This window comes from Pezoporus flaviventris, unplaced genomic scaffold (genome assembly GCF_033815535.1).
Source record: "Pezoporus flaviventris isolate CSIRO_AGI_PZ_B2104156 unplaced genomic scaffold, CSIRO_AGI_Pfla_v1 ptg000116l, whole genome shotgun sequence".
Classification (NCBI taxonomy): Eukaryota; Metazoa; Chordata; class Aves; order Psittaciformes; family Psittacidae; genus Pezoporus; species Pezoporus flaviventris.
The window spans coordinates 3,057,386-3,080,851 of NW_026892664.1; the positions used below are offsets into that span (position 1 = coordinate 3,057,386).

General features: G+C 47.6%; 2 pseudogenes; one reads left to right on the plus strand and one right to left on the minus strand.

The window, feature by feature from the left end:
- Nucleotides 1-4,545: 4,545 nt before the first annotated feature.
- LOC133282367 (olfactory receptor 5G3-like) lies at nt 4,546-5,465 on the minus strand (annotated as a pseudogene).
- An 8,009-nt stretch (nt 5,466-13,474) lies between these two features.
- Nucleotides 13,475-14,409, plus strand: LOC133282365 (olfactory receptor 9G19-like; annotated as a pseudogene).
- The last annotated feature ends 9,057 nt before the right edge of the window (nt 14,410-23,466 follow it).

Below are 23,466 nucleotides of genomic sequence, written 5' to 3' on the forward strand. Positions count from 1 at the left end.
TAGAAGGTCAGAGCCCCAGAACAGCCCCAAAACACCCAAAAAACAGGACAAAAACAGCCCAAAATCACCTTGTCCTGCTTCTCCTGTGGGATACAGGGTCAGAGCCCCAAAACAGACCCAAAACAGGCCAAAAACACACCCCAAATCACACAAAAACACCCCTAAAACGGCCCAAACCTACCCCAAAACCACCTTCTCCTGCTTCTGCTATATGATACAGGGACAGAGTCCCAAAACAGCCCCAAAACATGCCAACAACAGTCAAAAACCCCCAAAACAGCCCCAAAACACCCCAAGCCACGTTGTCCTGCTTCTGCTATGGCATACAGGGTCAGAGCCGCAAACAGATCCAAAACAGCCCCAAAACAGACCAAAAACAGGTGAGAAACAGGCCAAAACACCCAAAGCAAACCGGAAACTGACCAAAACCACCCCAAAATAACCTTGTACTGCTTTTCCTATGGGACACATTTCAGAACCCCAAAACAGACCAAAACCAGGCCAGAAACAACCCAAACCCCAGCCCAAAACCACCTTGCCCTGCTTCTCCTATGGGATTGTCGTTTAAACCACGACAGGGATACAAGGTCAGAGCCGCAAAACAGATCCAAAACAGCCCCAAAACAGGCCAAAACCAGGCGAAAAACAGGCCAAAACACCCAAAGCAAACCGGAAACTGACCAAAAATACCCCAAAGTAACCTTGTCATGCTTCTCCTATGGGACACAGGTCAGAGCCCCAAAACAGACCAAAAACAGAACAAAACCACCCCAAAACCACCTTGTCCTGCTTCTCCTATGGGATACAGGGTCAGAGCCCCCAAACACCCCAAAACCAGCCCCAAAACACCCCAAAAGCAGCCCAAAACCACCTTGTCCTGCTTCTCCTGTGGGATACAGGGTCAGAGCCCCAAAACAGACCCAACACAGTACAAAAGCACCCCAAAACACCCCCAAACCACCCCAAAACCACCTTGCCCTGCTTCTCCTATGGGATACAGGGTCAGACTCTGAGAACAGCACCAAAACAGGCCAAAACCAGGCCAAAACCAAATAAAACACGTACAAAACAGTCCCAAAACAACACAAACCCAGCCCAAAACCACCTTGTCCAGCTTCTCCTTTGGGATACAGGGTCAGATCCCCCAAAAAAATGCAAAACAGGCCAAAAACAACACAGAACACCCCAAAACCCACCCCCAAAAAAACTTGTTCTGCTTCTCCTGTAGGATACAGGGTCAGAGACCCAAAACAGACCAAAACCAGCCCCAAAACAGGCCAAAAACAGGTGAAAACCAGCCCAAAACACGCAAAGCAAAGCCCAAAACAGGCCAAAACCACGCCAAAATCACCTTGTCCTGCTTCTGCTGTGGGATACAGGGTCAGAGCCCCAAAACAGACCCAAAAGAGGCCAAAAACATCCCAAAACACCCCAAAACCCACCCCAAAAATAACCTTGTCCTGCTTCTCCTATGAGATACAGGGTCAGAGCCGCAAAGCACCTTAAAAACAGGCCAAAACCCACCCCAAAACCACCTTGTCCTGCTTCTCCTGTGGGATACAGGGTCAGAGCCCCCAAACAGACCCAAAACTGGCCAAAAACAACCTAAAACACCCCCAAAAGAGCCCCAAACCATCTTGTCCTGCTTCTCCTAAGGGACACGGGGTCAGAGCCCCAAAAGAGCCTTAAAACAGCCGAAAACCACCCCAAAACCCCGAAAACTACCCCCAAACCACCTTGTCCTGCTTCTCCTATGGGTGGCACCCAGTGAGCACCCAAAACAGCCCCAAATCACCCCAACCCCCCACAAAATGGAACCTTCTGGAGGTCGCTGTGGAGCTGCTTTAGCCTGGCCTCGAGCTGCGACACCTTCTGGGGTAGGTCCAAGGCTGGGAGGGAGCTGGGGGGGGGGGGGGGGGGGTGTGGAGGGCAATGGGAGGGGGGGAATGGGGTGTCCGCATACTGGGGGGGGGATCCCAGACCCACATGTGGGGGTCCCAGCTCCACATACAAGGGGACAGGGGGGATCTCCATATGGGGGGGTCCCTGTACCTGATGGGGGGGGGGGCAGCGGCCTCTCCAGGGGTGGGGGCTCAGCACCGGCTCCTTGAGGGAGAACAGGGACACGGCCCTTTGCACTGGGGGGTGGCACGTCAGCACCCCAAAACCAGCCCAAACCAGCCTAAAATACCCCAAAACCAGCCCAAAACAACCGTAATACCCCAAAACCAGTCCAAAACAACCAAAGTACCTGAAAACCAGCCCAAACCAGCCCAAAATACCCCCAAAGCCAGCCCCAAATCCCCCAAACCACCCCAAAACAGCCAAAATACCCCCAAACCAGCCCAAAATACCCCAAAACCAGCTCAAAACACCCCAAAATACCCCCAAAATAGCCCAAGACAGCCAAAATACCCCAAAACCAGCCCAAAACACCCCCAAATACCCCAAAACCAGCCCAAAACAGCCCAAAACACTCCGAAGCACCCCTACAACACCCCGAAACACCTCCAAACCAGCCCAAAATACCTGCAAAACACCCCAAAACATCTCAAAGCACCCACAAAGCAAACATCCCAAACCCAACCCAAAACCACCCCAAAACACCCCCGAAACAGCTCAAAACACCCCAAAACCAGCCCAACCCCGCTCCACAACAGGTTAACACCCCCAAAACACCCTGAAACAACCCCAAACTCCTTCAAAACACCATGAATCACACAAAAACACCCCTAAAAGAACCCAAACCACCCAAAGCAGCCCAAAGCACCCTGAAAACCAGGCCAAAACAGCCCCTAAACTGATGAAAGAACCTGTTTGTAATAGATTTGGGTTTGGACCCTATGAGGGTTTCAATGCCTCTGTGCTGCTCTTGACAATGGGGTTTCAGCATTACAGATGGGAAACTGATAGGAGATGGGGCTTATGGGATCTACATGCATGCTGTGAGGCTCCAGCGGGGGAATTGTAAACTGTAAATCAAAACCACGGTTAATTGCAAGCTGTAGATTGGGAGCTCTCTGTTGAGAGCAAGATGGAGCTGGTTCTTCAAGGCAATGCAGTGCAGTCCCTCTCCAGAATCCTTGTAACCCCCTTCAGGCACTGGAAGCTGCTCGGAGGTCTCTTTTCCAGCCCCAGTGTTCTCAGCCTGGCTCTCAGCAGCTTCCTTCAAGGGGCTTCCATCACCTGCAGCAGCTCTCCTGATGTAGCACCCTCCATGGCCACAACAGACCCATGGGGCCTGATGCCCAACCCACAGCTCTGCCACTCCCCCGGCCCCACAGCTTCCACGTCCTCGCATGAGGGTACTGCTTCACCTGAATCCCAGGCATCTCCATCACTCCCAACATTCCCACTGCCCCCAAGAGCCCTGAGACCCTCGAAGCATCCCATAACCCATCTGGTAATCAGAAACCCACTCCGCCCCAGCCATCTCCACCCATCCCAGTAGTGCTAAGCCACCCCAATACTACATGGTATCCCAAAACCCAACCAACCCCAGGCATGTCCATCCCTTCCAATCCCCACGGTACCCCTAAACCATTCCAAAATCCACCTTTTACCCCAAATCCAAACAACGCAAGGCATCTCCAACCTAGATGGGAAACTAATAGGAGATGAGACTTATGGGATTGACATGTATCCATTCATCCATTCATCCATCACCCATCCATCCATCCATCATCCATCCTTTCATCCATCATCCATCCTTCCATCATCAATCATCCATGCACACTGGTGTATTTTGTTTTTTTTTTTTGTATACTAGTCAGCACTCTGTGCAGGAAAGCAACAGGATAGACATTAGGGCAGGCAATGCCATTGCTCCAGGCTGCCATGGGCTGCCACGTATCAGGTCTGAAGGCTGTTAAAAAACACCACAGCTGCTGCGATCTGTTCTGGTCAGGCTGCCATGGAGATCATGGCTTTTATTGCTGTCAACAGGGGAATGGAAAGCAAAGGTGTGGATCAGGGGTTCCTTGCTTTTATCTGCCCTGTGGTGGGGAATCTTCACTAAAACATCTTAAAATGCTTTCAAATTGCCTTCATTCATAACAGAGGTGACCCAAGTACCACATTTAACTTAAGGCCTTTGCTGTTTGAAATGAAATGAGGTGAATGGTGCTGGAAATCATTCAATGAGGTTTGAGAATCAAAATCTAAAAAAACATCCTGCATATTGTGCTAGTAATTTGCTGTCCTCTCTATTTTTCTTGTGAAAGGTGTTTGTGTCCTTATGGCCCTTAATAACTCTCTAGAAATGGAGTCTGATTTAGTGCAACAGTAGAATTCACTCTGTTTATTCTGATTTGCCAAGCAAAAGGAGAGCAACCCAAAACACAGTGCATACCTTGAGTGCAGGGAATTGTAGAAGCTTTTGCAATGTTCTTATTTGTATTCTCAGCTGGTGAAATCAAAGCAGCCAGTGCATGATGTAAGTTGAGGCGCTCTTCAACATGTTGTCTATTTGAGATAATTTACAAAGAGCTGAGCATCTCCCCCACATCTGTGTTCTACCTGAGCCTAAACTTAAGACATTCAAGATCACTTAATTTTCAAGAGTCCCCTAAAGGCCTCCTTCACCTCCTTATTCCTCAGGCTGTAGATCAAGGGGTTCAGCATGGGAGTCACCATGGCGTAGAATACCACAGCCCATTTATCTGCTCCTCTTGAGCTGGGATTTAAGTATGTGAAAAAGGATGCCCCATAGGAGATACTGACAGTGGTGAGGTGGGAGGTGCAGGTGGAGAAGGCTTTGCGCTTGCCCTCCGCTGAATTGATGCTCAGGATGGTGGCGATGATGGCCACGTAGGAGAGCAGGATAACCAGGATGCTGGACACACCAAAGAGAGATGCTGCAGTGGTCAGGATGATGTGGCTGAGGGTGGTGTCAGAGATGGAGAGTGAGATGAGAGGGGAAATGTCACAAAAGAAGAGGTTGATGACGCTGGAGCTGCAGAAGGACAGGGTGGACATGCTGATGGTCTGTCCCACGCCATTGGTCAGCCCCACAAGGTACGAGCCAGTCACCAGCTGGAAACAGCACTTAGGGGACATGACAAGGGGGTACAGCAGGGCAAATGGCAAATGGCCACGTAACGGTCATAGGCCATTGAAGCCAGCAGGAAGCATTCAGTTATCCCAAAAAGCTGAAAAAGAAAGACCTGAGCCACACACCCAGCATAAGCAATGCTCTTCTTCTCTGACATCAAGTCAACCAACATCTTGGGGGTGACGATGGTGGAGAAACAGAGGTCTACAAAGGCCAGATTGCCCAGGAAATAATACATGGGAGAGTGGAGGTGGGGGCTGGCCCTGATTAAGATGATGATGCCCAGGTTGCCCACAATGGTGACAAGGTAGGTGAGCAGGAAGAGCAGGAACAACTTGCCCTGAGTCATCGGGTCCTGTGTGAACCCTGCCAGGCTGAACTCCGTCGCTTGGGTGCAATTGCTTTGTGCCATGGGCTGGATGGTGCTTTGTGTGTGAGCTCCTGGCTGGAGGTTTCTTATCCAAGAGGCAGGGATGTCCCAGGTGGAAAAGCCTCTGTGTGGTGGTAGCTGCTCAGAGACAGTCCTGCAGGATGGAGAGTTCAGGCACAGATCAGTGAGGAACAGGTTGGTGAAAGTCCTGTGCCAGCACAGGCAGAACAAAGGGGTGCTCAAGCAGTTGAACACCATGGCACAACATGGTGTGCGCTCCTCTGGCTCACCTTATGTTGAGCAATGACCTCTGTGGAAAACAATGGGAAGGTTCCACACCCGAGTGGCTTTACCTTAGTGCTGCACTTCATTGCCTGCGTTAGTGCTGAGCCTGTGGCTTGGAGATCATTTGGCTCAACCTGGAACACAAAGAAACATGGTGCTTTCACAGTGCAGAGCTGATCCGTCATCCCCTCGTGGGCATTTCCCAACCACCCGCTTCTTCCCTCTCTGCTTCGGTTTTCCTAACTGCAAACTGTAATGAATTTCTGAACTACGTGAAGTGCAGTTTAACGGGAATTGGAGCAGCCTGCTCTAGTGAATGGTGACCCTGTCCATGGCAAGGACAAACAAAATGACAAGAAAGTCATCTTTCAGACCTGCCTCACCTCATCAATGGGGAGTACTCTGAATGTCCAGGAAAGCTTCTGGTGCTCATCCAGGAGTCCTCTGTGGTCAGTGAGAAGAGGAAGCCTCCTGAGGGTGTTCTCCATGAGGGTGATCTTCAAACCTGCCTTCTCAGCAGCTGCACTGGGAGCACACAGCTCAAGCAGCTCCCTGGGAAGCCCAGAGCATCATCAAGAAGCCCACAACCCTGCAGCAGGACAGGAAATGAAGACAGGAGCTGCTGCTTGTTGGCAAGAGAGAACCACAGGAGAATGATGGGCTGGAAGATGCTGCCCCTCACTTACATCTCAGCTCTGTCTCTGCTGCCCTCCTCATGCTCTCGGAGATGGATGTGAAGATGAACGTGCCTGGAGCTGTGCAGGGAGCCTGGGAATGACCCAGCATCAGCAAACCCCCTTCCTATTTCATGTGATGTGGGGATGTGGGACTGTGAATCTCTTTGTGCCCCAGGAGGGTGACAAAGCCCAAAGCAGGTCATTATCTCTTTGTGTTGATTAGTTTGGAGGAGAAGAAGTGTACCCAGAGGAGATGACCTCAGCCTGAGTGAGCAACAGGGCTTTGGGCTCCCTTAGAGCAAAGCACAGAACAAGCCCACCTTTGACATCCACTTCTGGAGCATTTCTGAGGCAGTTACAGCTTCACAAGGGCCATGGTTGACATTATCATAGAATCACGGAATAGTTAGGGTTGGAAAGGACCTTAAGATCATCTAGTTCCAACCCCCCTGCCATGGGCAAGGGACACCTCATGCTAAACCACGGCAGGGATCTGCGGGGAACCTCACCGATGGGAACTGGTTCCAGGGTCCATCAGCGATGTCAGGCACCATGTGCAATGAACCAGCTTTCCACCCATCTTCAGTTGCTTATACTCAAACCAAAGCTCACAATTTTGATTTGCAAAGAGCCAAGAGATGATTGTGGTGACCTTGCTAACGGTGAGGTAAATGCTGTCCACTACTTCTTGTCCATGCAAACACCAGTGTTCGCATCATCCAAGGAACTCAGGTTGGTCAGGCATTACTAATCCTTGGTACATCCATGCTGGCTCCTCATGGTCACCCTCCTGTCCTTCCTCTGCCTGGAGAGGGCTTCCTGGGGGATTTGGTTCTTAACCTCAGTATAGATGGAGGCAGCCCCAGTCTTCGAGCTCTCCTTGATGATGACATTTGCCTTTTTCCACCCATTATGCTGGAAAGTCAAGGCAGAAAGGAGAGCTTCATAGAAGCCATGGTTGATATTATCAGGGCAGGGAGCTGAGGGCAAAGTCACTGATAAGAGCTGGTACCAGAGTCCATCAGCAATCCTAGCACCACAGGCAATGATCCAGCTTTCCACCCATCTTCAATTCATTGCTCTAAAACCATAGCACACAAGTTTGGCTGCAAAGAGCCAACAGAAGATCTTGGTGATCTGTTGACGCGGGGGTCGTGGACAACGCAGAGACGATCAATGCGATCAAGCAATTGCCAAATTTATTACAAAGCCTTAACTCCTTATATACTATTTCTTACATGCAGTTACAGTGATTTGGCATATTATGATTGGATACATGTCTTGAAGACCCTTAGTGACTAACATATAATTGGTTAAACACAGGTGTGAGAACTTGACCTCGAAAGCTTGCCAACAGTGCACAGTTCTCATTACCTCAGTGAATTCCAGCTTCTTCTTATCTTGTTTGCTTAAGCTTCTTCTGGCCTCTCATGGCCTTGCTGTATCTTTCAGGATTTTCAGAGTTTATGTACCAATTATCCATTCTCCTGTCAGAACACTGTCTCCACATCTCCCCCTTTTTGTTTTATATATGGTTTCGATGACTCTACTTGAACAGGGGATTTAGCCTAGATCATATCTCCAATATATGCTGACTACAGGCTGCTGGGTGTGCCCCTTTTTTCTGCTGTATGGCTCTCTGATAACAGGGGAGGGCATCCTTCACATCAAGGTCTGGCATGGCATTTGTCCCCACCACTCCATGCCTGCCAGGTTGCAGCCAACAGGGGAGCTAAAGGTTCTTCTTGGTGGCAAACACAGAGGCCAACCCAGTCTTGCCCTTGATTGTGATAGCAGGCATTTGGTCAGCCTCAGTCCTTGCACCTTGTTGTCAATGCACAGTTTCACCTGCTTCATCCAGTAACAAGTCGCTACTACAGCAAGGCACACACAAATTTACATTAGCAGAGTAACTATTACAGGGTGCAGCAGCATGTTGAAGATGCTGATGGCAGCAAGGGACTAGCCAAAGAAATTTCTTACCAGTGGAATTCTCCCACCCTCTTAATTTGTTCCATCACCTGCTTTATAACACTACCATTGTATTAGAATCTTTCTAGCTTTTGCCTTAGCATTTTCTAGCAGCTACTGCAAATTTCCATACTCTAACATCTTTTACAAGTGACAAATCTATACAAGGTGTAGTTCCTCATTAGCAACTGGCTAGTAATTACAGGTAGTTTTATACATAAAATCACAGCCTCTAATAATAGCTACTTCACAAGCACACATAGTCAGGATGTTACTTTTCAGTTGCCCCCAAGTGATGTTTTGCAGTCATTCGTTTTTCTCTTCCTCTATCTCATTCTGCTTGGGGTATTCACGGTCAGCTCCTGTAGCTGAGGCATCAGGTGTCCAGCTCATGGCAAGGCTTGACAAACTTTGCAGGCAGTCGCCATGGACCTGTAGGCAGGAGGACACAAATATACCCCCTCCTCCAGGTTATCCGTTCTTGAGAAGCAGACAGGTTAAACTGCACATTGATAACCAGTGAGGAGTTTGCTGCATCTTTGCCTCTTTTTTTTTTTTTTTTTCTCCTCACTCCTCAGGTCTGGCGTCCATCCTGGCCGTTCTGCCGGTGGAGCAACGGGAGCTGAATCGGAGGTCAGCTTTGGTTTTTTGTTTTCTTTTTCCAAAAGTCGCTCACGCTGCTTTGCACAGCTACAGAAGCCAGCCTCCTCGGCAGCAGCTACAGCCGCCTGCCTGCTTCAGCAGCAGCCATAAATACCTGTCGGCAACCGCACTTTTGCGTTAACCCTTTCTTGCCCGAAATGTTAAACTGCTACCGGTTAAAAACTTTTACATGAACCCATCAACAAAAAATACACAGAACACCATCTGCCCTCAACACACACACACATGTATGGGATCCCACAAGCACGCTCCACACAACTACAATATTTGAAGCACAAAATCCAGACAATCATTACTCCCACTACAGTCCCACGTACACAACGTGGCACAAGGACCCTGTGGAGACTAACAGAAAAACGGCTCCGAGAAGCATCATTGCAGTGCGAGGTGGCAGGCTCAACCTTAGCAGGCGTCCCCGCAGAGCCTCTGCCTCCCCCACATCGCATCAGGCTTGGGCTTTTATACTGACCAAAATGCACACTCATTCCGACACAGGTGGCCAGCCTGCGCTGGAAGAAGTGGCCAGCAGTATCTACAAAGTTCTCCAAGGGTTGATAGAAACCTGGACATACTTATATTTACCAACTTCTAGTACATGAGTATCACAGAGAAACTGTATGGGCTCCCCCTGTCAATTGCAAGAAAAATCATAACATATGCAGCTTGAGTATAAGAGGATTTTAACCCATACGTGGTCACTGTTTGTCAGGCCTCCTTAACTATTTTGAGATCAAGAGCTTCTCACTCTTTAGCCCCCTGCTGTGTAGTAAACACAGGATATGCAAAGATGCCCATTGCAGAAAATTCCCCAGTAATGATCGCATCCTTGGTTACCCATTGTTACAACTGAGCGTCTCCAGGGCCAGTAAGTCTGAGCAGACCCACCCGGGAGACGAAGAGTCAGGGTCTGGAAGCAGAGGATATAAATCTGGCTCGGATTCAGGGGATTCGGGGGCTGATCCTGCGCCGAACTCAGGGTCTCCGTTGCTCGCAGCTGTGTCTTTCTTATCAGATGTCTCTCGTTCGGTATGTGGCCATCTGCAGACCTGGCTCCTCCATAACTGAGTTAAAAATTTTTTCACTCTAGGGCAGAGTGGGTTGGAGAGGCTCGCAGTTCCTTTAAATCTCCCGCTAGTGCATGATCTCTATTTTCTACTGCGTGCTTCAAAATGGCGCTGCAATCGATCCGGTGCCGAGGCACCGCCCTCTTTCTTTCGGATTCCTCGACATTTATCATGCGTATACCTTCTAATACACTTTCTCTGTCCTTTTCAAAGTCCCTACTTTCGGAACTGGGGTGGTGGGGGAGCAGGGGGTTACACCTCCTCCGCGGCACCTTCTGATGAAGGAGGGGGAGAAAAGGAAGGGGGGGAAACCCTGTGCTCCAGTGAGTTGGGGGGAAACGAGTTGTAATCTTCCCCCGGCTTCAACCAACCGGGGACGTCTGTTCCTAGTTTCTCTGTTGCTACCGCAGCAGTTTTCTTTTCCGTCTTGTATCTTTTTATACAGTTCATTACTTCTCTCCATGGTTTACTGAGTTTCTTTGCCGTTTTATCATCATTAAGCACTGAGTCAAATAGTTCATCACCAAACTTTGCCACTCACTCTCCTCAAAAACTGTATTAGGATCTACAAAAATCCCTTAGCCTTCCCTAGCCACTAGACCTGCTAGCTGCTTTAGAGTCTCAGGCTCAATTCCCCGCTTTTATAAAAAGCACTGTAAAAAGTTCAGGGCTCAATTCCCCGCTTTTATAAAAAGCACTGTAATAAGTTCAGGGCTCAATTCCCCGCTTTTATAAAAAGCACTGTAATAAGTTCAGGGCTCAATTCCCCTCTTTTATAAAAAGCACTGTAGTAAGTCCAGGGCTACCTCTCGGTCCATTTTCATGGCCGGACTTTTCCAGATCGTCTTCTTCTGGGTCGTCCTGTAACCTCGGTCTCCAGATCGGCCTCCCGACACAGCAGTGTCTGGTTCGCCCCAGCGGCGGACTCCTTTCAGTCAGTCCAAGCACCCAGGTCCGTCACGCCACCGCAGCAGCATTGCCCACGCTCCCCGGCCGCTGCCACCGGCGCCTCTCACTCGCCGTTCCGGGTCCCTGATATTCAGGGCCCTGTATTCTGGGCCCCCACTAACTGGGGCCCTGTAATCCGGGTCTGCGTTAACCGGGGCCCTGTAATCCAGGTCCCCGTTAACTGGGGCCCTGTAATACGGGTCTCTGTTAACCGGGGCCCTGTAACCCGGGTCCCCATTAACCGGGGCCCTGTAATCCGGGTCCCCGCTAGTCGGGGCCCTGTAATCCGGGTCCCTGCTAGTCGGGGCCCTGTATCCGGGTCCCCAGTGACCAGGGCCCTGTAGTCCGCGTCCCTGTTCGGGCGCCATTTGTAAGAGGTAAGGAGAAGCAGACAGGCCAACCCAATATGGGTGATAAGCAACTTCTACTTTATTTGTGACGCAGTTCACACATATATAGGAGTGGTATTCAGCCACTCCTCCTTGGCACAACAGTATTGGTTAGCCCCACACAGCTTCCTCCACATTCTCCTCCCATGTCCGGTCTCCGGTTACCTGTGGGGGCCACCCCCTGCCTTGCTCGCACAGTCCTCCAGGGCTCCATGGTCCTGCTCTTAGTGTCATTCTGCAACAAAGGGGAGTCATCTTTCTTTTCTTTGTCTCCTCATCTCTCTGCTCACCCCTTGTGGTACCCGACGACAAACATTAGAATCAACATATGAGGCCAGATAAGAAAATCATCAAGCCCACTGAGGAGCAGCCAGCACAAGAGGCAATTGAGAGAGGGCCCTTCAAGCCTGGAGCATAGATGAAGTTGCAAAGAAGCAGCAAGCCCCAGCTCATTTTCTGGTCTTCCTGTGGAAGAATCTATCACTTCCATTGGCTATGGAAGAGCTGAAGTCATTCATTTTTAGGCTGGCAATGTTGGGTGAGATGAATTCCAGCTTCTGTGCCTGTACTCAGCTGTGCAAACACACTAGCGCTGAATAACGGCTGTTTTCAATAATGTGCCTAAAACCAGAGGTCCTAACATACATACACTTGTAATTAAGGCTTTTAATTGCACCTCCAACCCTTCAGTGTTTGCTCATGCAAAAGAGAAAACTCAATGAGACAATGCTTTTAGTGGTAGGACTGATGACAATGAATCTAATCAGTGTTGGGCTGTAACAGAAAGTGACCCTCCATGCATTTGTCTTCAGCCTCTACCTCCAGTTCCACCAAATGAAATTCAAATTAAAGAGTCTTAATGTACAAGCAATTAAATGTGACAAAGAGACTGACATTTCCTATTCATAGAAGCCAGGGAATGCAAGGAAGTGTTCAAGGCTGACTTGGATGGGACTTGGAGCAATCTGCTCTAGTAGGTGCCCCTCTCTTTGGCAGCGAGTAGGAACTGGATGAGCTTTTGTAATCAGCCTCCATCTCCAGTTTCCCCATGTGAAATTCAATTTAAAGAGTCTTAATGTATGAGCAATTTAATGTGACAACCAGATTGAGATCTCATATTCATAGAAGTCAGGGAATGCAAGAATGCCTTCAAGGCCAGCTTGGATGGGGTTTGGAGCAACATGCTCTAATAGAAAGTGCCCTGCCTTGGACAGGGGGTTTGAACTGGATGAGCTTTAGGGTCCTTTCCAAACATTTCCATCATTCTCCAATAAAACAGCACGACCAAACCATAGCAGTGCAGATTCTCTTGATGTGCGGATTGACTCCACAACTCGTTAAAGTTGTGAAGTAGGTATGCTTTATTCAGCTGAGGTACATGGGGGATAGTTCCTCCAAAGGCATGCGCACCCCAGCATCATTTTCCCTCTACATTTATTCTCTATAGTGTTACATATGCAGTAGGTTACATGATATGCCTATACATATTCATGCCCTTTTCCCGCTTCATCTTATAATGAGCTAAAGCTTCCTTCACCCCTGCGCAGCGCCTCCTGGTGGTCGTGGGCAGGGGTCTCGAGATAAAGTAAACAAGTCTTCCTCACTCTTGAGCTTCTCACCTTTGTCTTGTACGCATGCTTACTAGTCTCTTGGCTTAGGTTCAAACTGTAGTTCCAGTCTCAGCCAGATCTTCACCGCGTGTATGGTGTTGCAAGCAGAAGCTTTGACCACCAGTTCCACTTATCTGATGTTCTTTCCTTTCTTACACAAGTTTACATTAAACACCAGCTGCACTTTTAGACAAATACTTATCATTAACTGAAGAGATTGAAGATTATCAGAAGAATAACAGGTTTAACACTGGGTTATTAATTCAGGCCCCCTATCACACTCAATGTAAAATTTACTCTGCTTTTCTCTTTCGTGTGTACAGCTGTGCTATGATACAGAGAGCAATGCCAGCACGACGGAAGCCCTTCTCTTAACCCATGATCAAGACCCCACACTGCAGCTATGAAATAGCCACTGGGATCCATGCCTCCAGTTGCTTCACCATGGAAGAGAGGAACCACAGTTCAGTCACCAGCTTCATCCTCCTGGGGCTCACCACTGACCCAAAGCTGCAGCTTCTCTTGTTCATGGTGTTCACCTTAGCCTGCATCACCACCCTCATGAGCAACATCACCCTCATAGTGGTGATATGCCATAGCTCACGCATCCATACCCCAATGGACTTTTTCACTGGCAATTTGTCCTTCCTGGACCTCTGGTATTCCTCTGTCTACACCCCCAAGATCCTTCTAAACTGCATCTCTGAGGACAAGAGCACCTCATTTGCTGGGTGTGCTGCTCAGTTCCTTGTCTGCAGTGGCTTGGCCTGCACCGAGAGCTACCTGCTGGCAGCGATGGCCTATGACAGGTACGTGGCCATCTCCAACCCACTGCTCTATGTTGCTGCCATGACCAAGAAGCTCTGCATAGGGCTGGTGGTCACCTCCTGCCTCAGTGGCTTTGCCAACTCTACCCTCATTGCCAGCTACACGTTCACTCCCAGCTTTTGTGACTCCAGCATCATCAATGACTTCTTCTGCGACCTGCTCCACTGGCGAAGCTCTCCTGTGATGTGACAGACAGCTACCAGTCCCTCCTCTACTTCATCCTGACCTTCAACACCACCCTCCCTTCTGCACTCATCCTCAGGTCCTACATCTCCATCCCGGTTGTTATCCTGAGGATGTGCTCAACCGAGGGGCAGTGCAAAGCCTTCTCCACCTCTGCCATCCACCTCACCACCATCACCCTTTCCTATGGCTCCATCCTCTTCATTTACACTCGGCCCAGCTCCTCCTATGTGCTGGAGAGGCACAAGGTGGTCTCTGCGCTTTACATGGTGGTGACTCCCAAGCTGAACCCCTTCATCTACAGCCTAAGGAGCCAGGAGGTGAAGGAGGCACTGAAGACACTGCTGAAGAGACAGACAGCCTCCTAACAGAAGAAACCCAGGGGTTATGTCCCTAATGATGCACACAGCAAGAAGCGCACAGACCTTGTCTTGCTTGTGCCTTGCTTTGTTACTTATCACAGTCCATGCAGGAGCATAAGCTCTCCTGATCTTGAAGTGCATCATGAGGGACAGGAGATGGCACTGTGCAGACAGACCTCCTCTCCTTCCCACCTCTCCCCATATGCAATATATATCTGCGATAAAATGGGATGTTAGCAGCAGTTGGGATTGTTGCACATCACCTTTGCACTGTGCTTTATCTGAATTAAACATTCATTACTCATGCCCAAAAAAGTAGCTCAGCAGGAGCTACATGTGTCAGAGAATCATGGACAGCTTTGGGCTCAAAAGTACCTTAAGATCATCCAGTCCCAACCCCCAGTGACGGGCAGGGACACCTTCCACTACAGCAGCTTGCTCCAAGCCCCTGTTTCCAACCTGCCTTTGAACGCTGCCAGGAATGGAGCACTTACCACTGCTTTGGGCAACCAGAAGTCATGAAGTAACGTGTGCCTCTTCCTGAGCTGTCCAAGTTATTTCTTCATGATGATGCCAGCACCACAGACACACAATTCCATAGTCCTAGACTATTATCCCAATGAAATACACACATGAGCACAGGTAGAGCAGGTCAGATTAGATGAACCCATGTCAGGAAGCAGAAAGGCAACTGGGACTGACTTCAGTTGCCTGAACATTGACTATTAACACCATGGAGGGGCCCCTCGGTCTCCCTCTGAGCTTTCAGATGTTGCTCCAAAGCAGCCAAACCCTTCTGAAAGTTGCATGATGTACATGTCGAGGGCATGGCAATGTCCTGGGCCCTTCAGGACAGAGCAAATAGCACCACATATCTATATGAGGGCAACCAAACCTGACCTGGAGCATTTCACTGCATCTGTATCCTTCCCTGCAACTTAACTGGTAGTTTCCACCACCGCTTACAGGAAAACATGCAGAAAAAGGGGTTTCTTAGTTCTTCAATTATCTTTTCCTTTTCCTTTATAAAGTTTTAGTCCAACTGAAAGGAAAACTAAAACAAAGCTTTCAAGACTGTTGGGAGGAAGGATTATGAGATCTGCGGTAGTTTCATCTTCTTCAAATTTAGGTAAATAAAAGTTGAGTCATTAAATCAGAGTTTTGTGTCCCCACCTGTGCTCAGTGAAGGTGTGTTTCTGTACCTCCTTTTAGACTCATTAAATCAACCAGGTTGGAAAATTCTTCAGGCTCACCCAGTCCAACCCTTACCCCAGCACTGCCAAGGCCACCACTGACCATGGCACTGAGGGCCACATCTACACAGTGTGTGAACACTTGTAGGGATGATGACTGCAGCCCTGCCCTGGGCAGCCTGTTCCAATGCCTGAGCACCCTTTGGGGAAGGAATTGTTCCTCAGCTCCATCTAAACCTGCCCTTGTGCAGCTTGAGGCCGTTTCCTCTTGTCCTGTCTTTTGGATTAAAACAAACTGAAAATAGGTTTGAGGGGGCAGCTGATGCAGTTTGACCTCTAGGAGGCCTTCACATCCTGACTGGAATTCATTTAATCCAGAGAAAGCTATTCAGAGACGCACATACCATGGAGAGAGGGTGCATGGTACAAATCCTTCTGATGTTCAGACCTGCTCTGGACCACATGCATCCTCACCAGCTGTCCTAGGATGTAATAAAACATCCTCTTATTCCCATCCGTTCTAGAAGGGTCCTGACTATCTCATAACGAGGCAAGGAATTTTAGATGTTGAGTCAGGTGACCCCATTCCCATGTTTATTCTCCAATCCCAAATTCATAATGGTAGGAAAATCACATTTATGAAAGCCAGGCAGACATGGAGGATGGATGTAGTGGACTACAACTTGCCTCAGTTTAACAGTTTAAGAACATTTTTAACAGAGAACTAAAGAGAGACACAAATAAATCCATCCCAAGACAACTAATCACAAGAAATTCAATGTATGAAGTGTCCTTGAGGAGGCTGAAAAGTGAAGAGAAATGCAATGAGCTTCCCCAGCTCCCTTTATTAGGGGTCAAAAGCAGGAAGGGACAAAGCAACCCATTAGCAAGAACCACATGATCTGCACATGTCATGAAGACAGGGATGTGTCTTTAAAGAGAGAGTAGGACCAAGCTTGCATGGGCACAGAAAGCCCTCCAGCAGGCCCAAAATCCAGGCTTTCACAATACAAGCAGTCACAGCTATTTCCATCACAAGTGATGCTGCTCACTTTGCCAAAGCAAGAAGTGGTCCCTGGGGACCAACCACCCTTCCAGGAGTCATCAGCTTTAACAAGACCTTCTGGGGTTTACCAAGGAAGTTTCCTCATCACCACAAAAGCTTCTCAGAAAACTTGGATGTGACTTCCCTCATTCTTCATAACAAGCCATCAGAGATAATTAGCTGGGGATAACAAGAAAGAAACTTTCTTCTTTGTTACCAACAAAGTTCACTTCTACAGCTGCCTTGCTTGACAGAGATGGCTCATGGCCAAAGCCAAGGAGTTGGAGGGTCAGTGTGTTGGCATGTTTGTGTATTAAGGACAATTTCATGGGAAAGGTTCATAGAATCCCAGCCTGGTTTGTGTTGAAATGGCCCTTAAAGCTCCTCCAGCTCCAACCCCTGCCACGGGCAGGGACCCCTTCCACTGGAGCAGCTTGCTCCAAGCCCCTGTGTCCAACCTGGCCTTGAACACTGCCAGGGATGGGGCAGCCACAGCTTCTCTGGGCACCCTGTGCCAGTGCCTCAGCACCCTCCCAGGGAAGAGCTTCTGCCTAAGAGCTCATCTCAGTCTCCCCTCTGGCAGGTTAAAGCCATTCCCCTTGGCCTGTTCCTGCAGGCACCTGTCCTAAGCCCCTCTCCATGTTTCCTGAAACCCCTTTAGGCACAGGTTTATGGGGAAAAGTTCCTTTCTTATGGCTCTAAAAAGAGCAAACCAACACTAGTAGCTTCTAGGCAATAATTTCCTATCCATCCATGCAGAATAGAAACCCCTCATCAGGAATTTAATATCTGCTATTAGCAACCTTTATAAAAGCAAACACACAGCCAGAATGCTGCTGACATCCATTTTGCTTTCCTATTCTGTCCAGGAAGTGATTTATGCATGCTGAGCTTTGAGGCTCTACTGCATTAGACATTATTGACCAACAGAAATGATTGAGGACAGGTTGGATGGGGCTTGGAGCAACCTGCTCTACTGGAAGGTGTCCCTGCTCATGGCAGGTGTTGGAACTGGGTGAGCTTTAAGCTCCCTTCCAACCCAAACCATTCTATTATTGTATGAAAAGCTGCTTGCACCTCCTCACTTTTGAGTGGGGTTTCTGAAGGACCCCAACACATCAGCACAGTGAGCTGATGTTTCCCATTAGACTTAAACTTACTCCTCAGGCGATGGCCTCTGTCTGCTCTGAACACAACCCACAGTGTAGCTGTGTCTGCCCATCACTCTTCACTGCAAATGCAGAGAACCATCCACTTTTTCCAGAAGAAATCCCTGATATGCATGTTTAAAATAGAGCCAAGCTGAATCAAGGCCCCCAGATGCATCCTTGTCTCCATAAGGGGAACCTTCTGTGACTAATTCAGATGTGGAAACCTACAATTAGATACTACTGCTCCTTTGACCGATGTGACTCAACCCCCAAACACTGGAATGAGAAATCACGAGTGAGCTGCAGCTGGGATGGAAAATAAGCTTGGCCTGGATGGACAGATATAAGTTAATGAAGAAGTGATAAGGTAGTTCCAGACCACATTGAGAATCTTTGAGCCATGAAACAAGTTGGGCACATCTGCATACAACATATGGCCAGAAGCATGGAGCATCTGTGTCATCAGCACCAGATGGCATCGAAGGAAAATCCAACCCTGCTCAGACAGTGCCTTGAAAGGCTGTTCCCGAACCAAGTTGGGTGACTGCTTATCACAGGGAATGAAGTTACACTCTGCTTCTAGGTCAGCATGGTGGCAGCTTTCCATGGAGCAGGCCAATCCAGGAAAGCAAGACACCCAGATACATCCTATGGAAGAAATAAGTACACTACCTATGAGGAAAGAAGTAGATGGGCACATGAAGCTGAGAGCTGGTCTTCATAAGGTTCCCCACCACCATGGTGTTGGAGATGAGTAAAACAGTTCCAAAGAGCAGCTTCTACACGTTGGGGAAGCCCAAGAGGACAAACGTGGTCACACTCAAGTGGTTTCCTCCAGCCACTCTCTTGGCAGCAGGAGACAACGAAACATGGGAAGAGGTTAAATCACTTCTCCCAGCTCACAGGAACACACAGTGCATGAGGTTAATGCAGGATTTGGGGTTTCCTTTAGGAGTGCACCCAATTCCTGGGAGATAAAACCATGATGGTTGAAGGTCCTAAATAATATATTAAAAATAATATCTTGATAAAATAATAGGCAATAGTTCGTATATGGAAAAAAATAATCTTAAAGCTTAAATCCTAAAGCTGTGGCTGCTCTGTTATGGAAAGAATTGGTCCTGCAAAACATAAGCATCTTCCCATAAGCATCCAAAATCTTTTTAAGAAGGAGGCTTGTTTGGGATGATTTCTTTGCTGTCTGTGGGAGTTGTTCTTATTTAAGGACAAGTAAATACAATAATATCATGCCTTAATCTGCCACAAGAATTAGTGTTGCATTAAATAGATAAGAAATCAAATTGGAGTGATTTTCTGACTCTGTAGTGATGTTTGAGTCAATTAAAGTGAGACCAGAATCCCTGAATGCAATTCCATGTACTTGTAGCTTAAAGGGAAAAACCAACCCCTTCTCATCTGAATTATTCTTGCATATATTTCTTCCTCTGTTCTTCCTTCTATTTAAAGGACATGTGTGTATATATAGATGTACACGAGATGACTGCTGTTCATGTTAACCTGAAATATGGAGGCCTTAAAAAGATGAGATGACCTTCAAATCAACATGTTGCCTGTTGAGAAATGAGCATTCCTCCTCCTTCCCCTACCACTCCCCTCTTTCCATCAGCCTCTTTTCAAGCAAGATGACCATTTCTTCAGTACAATTCATCTTCTCCCTCCACCCTTCCCAAAGCAGCTTTTACTTCCCCATTCCCCAGCCTGTGCTCAGATGTTCATTGCACAAGATCCCTTGACTCACCACCAGTGCTCTTCTCATGTTGCTGGTGGGTGCCTTTGATGCAAGGACACATTGATGGCTCATTTCAACTCGGTGGACAACACAAGAGCCTTGTCCCTCTCTGATAAGGTGCCCCCCAGCCTGTCTTAGTGCTTAGAGCAAGTCCTCCTCATAGGCAGGACTCAGCATTTTCTCTTTTTGAAGTCTGTCTGATTCCACCTGCCCATTTTGGACCCAAAACTGGCCTTTGAAACAACATTTTGCATTATATGCCTCCAAATTTAAATAACCTCAGGGTGGCTTTTTACTGCTTGCAAAAGGAAGAGTGGGACTTGTTCCTTGTAGAAAAAAGCAGCTGACAGGAGCCAGGGCTTTAACACCTTCAAATGGGTTCAGAAGATCCAGCTGAAGTTGTCTACACCCACCTCAGGCAGGAGGATGAAGACAGTTGCTGTTTCCCATTGCTAAGGGCTCACACACTCAATGGCCATCTCCTCATCCTCATTCTCCTCCTTCCCCTTGTGTAGTACTTACATAAGTAAGTTGCAGATACATAAAGAGTAGGCATCTCAAACACACACCTTGCATCTAACACCACTGAAACCAGCCATTCTCAATACCACAGCTTGTCTAAACAAAGGGCAAAACATCACCCATCCCACATCAAATACCCACATCTTATCACACACACAAGCATGCTTTTCTCTGTGGTCTCTGCTTTACACACACATGCTGACACTGCAGGTGGCTAAAGATTGATGACTTACATTAAAAGCCAAACACAAGGGTCTCTCCTTATCTATTTATGATCTGAAGTCCAGTTACAGAAGATGAGACTCAGGCCAATGCAATCAGCAGAGCTCATTCAGATCTCTTCACCTCGAGCAATGGAGGTGTCTGCCTTGCAGTGAGAGGCATGAACACCACCAAATCTCCCTCAACACTAAAGGGAGCTGATGGACCCAGTAAACACATAGGGGTGACATGGTGCATTCAAATGTAAGGAGATAAGTGCTTGCCCAAGAACATAGGAGATGATTCCCAAATCCAATCACTAAGTACCCAAAGAAGGGGAGGTAGCTCCTACCCAGCATTTGCTCAGTTGCTTTTAAACCAGTTTTAACTACAATGAAAGCAGCTCCAGCTGAGAGTGGGGAGCTAAAGCCATTAGGAGCTCCTCAGCAGGAATGCCAGAAGCCAGGCACCTCATTGCCTGCTCATCATGACCCAGCAGGAAGATGCATTGCAATGCTGGCTGCTGCTTCTGCTTCCTAGAACCTCACTTGGTGTTTCTTCTGCTCTCATGATCAGATGATAACACCATTGAAGGCAATGGCAGCTCTTAGCCACAGCAAACCACTGGTTTCATTAAACATACACAACAAGGAGCAAAAAGCTTTCGGTTTTGAGAGCAGCAGCTCCAATGTGAAGCCACAATGAGCAGAGCGATAGGGTTGTAACCACAGACTTGTGTTTTCAAGCCATTAACTGTTCATGTTCCTATTTAAACACTTGGTGATGATGAAGGAGAGACCAGCTGGACATAAAGCCATTGATTATTCTTGTAGAAGGCACGTATTCTTAGTGCCTCTTTTTGCCTTCATGTTGTTCTTTTCAATAATCTTAAAATTATGTATTTTTCTTCTTTTCTAAATTTGATTGAGAGTTATTTCTCCCTCTGTTATATTGATATTCCCACTTCAGAAGCCTTGGTTTTAGCCCAGTACTCAATGGGGAAGAAAGACATTCAAAACCACACAGAAATCCTTTTCTACCCTCCTCCAGTGCATCTCCCCGACTGTCAGTCTGGTGCCTTCCAGCAGAAAAACAGGTTGACATTGAAAACATTTAAAGCCACCTGTGTACTTCTCCTTCTTCCTTTCCCACACTTTCATAGCTTGGTTTTCTCGCCTGATTGCTCCATCCTTTGTATTTTCTAAATGTCTGGGACAAGGTTATCAGTCAATATTTCCCCTAAGGGTTTTATAATGTCTCTTCATCTAGGAGAAGCATTCAGGACACACCAGCACTCAGGATTCTTCAGATGAAGACTGGGAAATATGACTTCATCCTGATATATCCACAAATCAGCAATGTAGAACAATGCTTTTGACCAAACTATTGTACAATCACTAGTCAAGTGTATGGAAATAAATGCATGTGATAGAAAGGACTCCCCATGACCAGTGCAAACCATCCACACAGAGGATACTTTGTTGTGCTTGTTTTCAGCTCCCTCCAATGCAATATTAGATGATCCCTGTGGAAGTAAAGGGCTTCCTCAGGGAAACACAGAAAGGAAGAGGTATGTGATAGATGGGGAAATACAAAGCAAACTGTCCTGGGCCTGTCTTCCTGGGAAGGTCTCTGCAGGAGAACTGGTCTTGGAGGTGTTGATGCAGCCAGAAGGAGTTTGGGGAGAGAGGAATTGAGAGGTTGTTTTGCTGATCAAGTCAAACTAATTATCCGATGGAGGCGGGTCCTTTGGGAGAACAGTTTGCACAAAACAAGCCTCTGAGGTAATGCCTCCTGTGAGATAAAACCCCTCCACCAGCCAGCCTGGAGCATCCTGCTACCAAGCATCTCTCCTTCAACCCATCGCATGAGCTCCAGGAGGAGCTGCAGGCACTGCATCCACCACCACCTTCCTCTTTAACCAAGCAGGTACAAAAGGGTTTGATGGGTGGTGGGTTCAGTTTGACTCTGGGCATGCTGCCTCTCACATGCTTGATGGCATGTTGAATTTCACTCTTCTTCAGGGACTGTATTGATAGGGCAAGGGGTGATGGGTTTAAACTGAAACAGGGAAATTCAGGTTGGAGATTAGGAAGATGTTCTTCTTTGTGAGGGTGCTGAGGCACTGACACAGGGTGCCCAGAGAAACTGTGGCTGCCCCATCCCTGGCAGTGTTCATGGCCATGTTGGATAAAGGGGCTTGGGGGCTTGGGGCAAGCTGCTCTAGTGGAAGGGGTCCCTTCCCATGGCAGTGGGTTGGGGCTGGGTGAGCTTTAATTTCCCTTCAACCCAAAGAGCTCTATGATAGCCCATGGTGTGAATAAAAGTGCCCTAGTACATGGTAGCTTTGCTTCAAACCCAACCCCCCCTCCCCCCCGCCCCCATTCCTGACCCTATGCACAAGTGATTTAGGGTTATTTTAGTAGCTATGTAGCCATTCATAGATGGATATTCCATCAGATAATTCATATGCAGAGGTATTGAATGGCAGCGATGATAATATCCAAGCTAAAGCCTTAAAATTTTGGTTTATATATCATATATTTAACACCTCCAGGTGGATATTTGGGTTGGTCATAGCACGCTCAATACAATCAAAGCAAAAGCTCTGCTGGAACCAAGACCACTGCTTTCCCTTAACCTTATGCAGGGTGGGGGTTCTTCAGAAGCAAATAAGCTTAGAACTTAAATGAAAGAAAATTTCAAGTACTTGTCTTTCTGTTGTGATGAAAAGGATCCACCCCAACTAATGAAGCTATGGAAGAGCACTCATCCAGTTGGAAATATACAAAAGAGAGAGAAAAGAATTCCTTAAAATTCCCAGAAATAAAGAAAATACAAAAAAAGAGAAAAAAAATTCCTTAAAATTCCCAGAAGTCAGTGAAGAAAATACAACATCTTTTCTGTTTTCCACATTTTGTGATGTATTTATTTGATTTTATTCTATTATACTTTGATGGACATGATGATTCTCAGTGTATCAGTTGTGCAGTGTATATCAATCATGGTAGAATTATTCTCTTTTAATTTCAGGTTGTGTAATGAGCTCCTTCACTTCTTTGACTCCAGACCTTGAGCTACAGACAGAAATACACCATTACAAATACACCATTTTCCATTCCATTTACTTTATGGATTAAACTCCAACTAAACTTCCACATTATTTCTCTCATAGGGGTGTATTTCACTGATTCCTTTCAT